Raw genomic sequence first — 2402 nt, forward strand, 5'->3', positions numbered from 1 at the left:
CCGACCACCGTGAAAGTATGTGATTATATATTCATACATCTATGGTTAAGTATGCTTAGGTAGATAGATAGATAATATCATATTGTTAGATAGATAGATAGATATTTGGATAGATAGATATAAAGCAGCATTTACAGAATGTTATGAAAAAGTTTATTAATCTCTAGGTTTCAGTTACTAACTGTAGTTTTCATCAGAAAAATGTGGATGCTACAGTATTAAATAGAAAACCATATGGAATAAGAAGATTATATTATATTATATTATATTATTATATTAATACTTAAGCGTACTTGATGTTGTTACAAAGCAAATAGTTTTACTAGACACCTATCCAATCACTAATTTAGTGCATGAAATGGGTCTGTTTACGCTGCACAATTGCTGTGTCTCATGCTCATTGGTTTTTAAAGTTCTAACTTGATTCTAAAGTATTCTACCTATTTCAGAGTATTCTGATCATCCCTGTATGTAAATGTGATGTTAAAAAGATAGAAGCTATGTACGTATTTTTCTAATTCTGATTCTGATGTAATATTCTTAAAAAGTCTGAAGCAAAATATTCGTGAAAAGTTTTCACTTTCCGCATTGTTGCATTAAAAGTATGCTCATATTTTCTTACTTTGAATTTATTTTGTAATACTAGGTTTATTGTTTTAGTTCCAAATCACTGGCAGGATATTCAAAAACCTCTATATTTTGGAATACTAGGTTTATTTGTTTTGATTCCAAATCACTGGCAGGACATTCAAAACCCTCTATATTTTGTAATACTAGGTTTATTGTTTTAGTTCCAAATCACTGACAGGATATTCAAAAACCTCCATATTTTGTAATACTAGGTTTATTGTTTTGGTTCCAAATCACTGACAGGATATTCAAAAACCTCTATATTTTGGAATACTAGGTTTATTTGTTTTGATTCCAAATTACGGACAGGACATTCAAAAACCTCTATATTTTGGAATACTAGGTTTATTTGTTTTGGTTCCAAATCACTGACAGGACATTCAAAAACCTCTATATTTTGGAATACTAGGTTTATTTGTTTTGATTCCAAATCACTGACAGGACATTCAAAAACCTCCATATTTTGGAATACTAGGTGTATTTGTTTTGGTTCCAAATCACTGGCAGGACATTCAAAAACCTCTATATTTTGGAATACTAGGTTTATTGTTTTAGTTCCAAATCACTGACAGGATATTCAAAAACCTCCATATTTTGGAATACTAGGTGTATTGTTTTGGTTCCAAATCACTGACAGGACATTCAAAAACCTCTATATTTTGGAATACTAGGTGTATTGTTTTAGTTCCAAATCACGGACAGGACATTCAAAAACCTCCATATTTTGGAATACTAGGTTTATTTGTTTTGGTTCCAAATCACTGGCAGGACATTCAAAACCTCTATATTTTGTAATACTAGGTTTATTTGTTTTGATTCCAAATCACTGGCAGGATATTCAAAAACCTCTATATTTTGGAATACTAGGTTTATTTGTTTTGATTCCAAATCACTGGCAGGACATTCAAAAACCTCTATATTTTGGAATACTAGGTTTATTTGTTTTGGTTCCAAATTACGGACAGGACATTCAAAAACCTCCATATTTTGTAATACTAGGTTTATTTGTTTTGATTCCAAATCACTGACAGGACATTCAAAAACCTCCATATTTTGGAATACTAGGTTTATTTGTTTTGGTTCCAAATCACTGACAGGACATTCAAAAACCTCCATATTTTGGAATAGATACTGAGATTGAAGTTTATAATCACAAATCCTGAGCTGGGAACTTTAGAATGGTGGATATCAGGATTAATGCTTAATCCTCTCTTTTTGCTAATCTCGAGACTAACATAATCTCGAGATTATGTCCCGTCATGATGCCTCGTCAGGTAAGTACCGACGCGCATGAATGGAAAAGAGAAAAAAAGTGTATTAGGGACTAAGATTAAAAGTTTCCATAGTGGATATTCGACATAAAGCAGTCGGGATTAAAGGTTATCCATTCTAAAGTTCCCAGCTCTGTATTCTGACAAATTTGTTTCTCTCATACTTGCTTAAATGAAAACTAGAGGATCTACGAGATCACAAAGTCGCAGCTTCTTATTTACTCTCAAAAAGGAAATGAGTCTTTGCAACAAAATATTATTTTCTAATTTGTATATCTTCTCAACCAAATATCCTAGACCTTAGAAATTTCAAACTATGAATTCTGTTAGATCAAATAGTCTAAATTTGAAATATCAAAGGATTATAGAGGACGTGAGTCAGACTCTAATAAAAACGCATAAATAACTTCCAGTATATATATTTCTTATAACTTATTACTAGAGGGTTCAGAACTAGAGTCAATATCGATATCACACGTGTAGATGTTTTATCAGTACTAT

This window comes from Eurytemora carolleeae, unplaced genomic scaffold, assembly GCF_000591075.1.
Source record: "Eurytemora carolleeae unplaced genomic scaffold, Eaff_2.0 scaffold469, whole genome shotgun sequence".
In the NCBI taxonomy this organism is placed as follows: Eukaryota; Metazoa; Arthropoda; class Copepoda; order Calanoida; family Temoridae; genus Eurytemora; species Eurytemora carolleeae.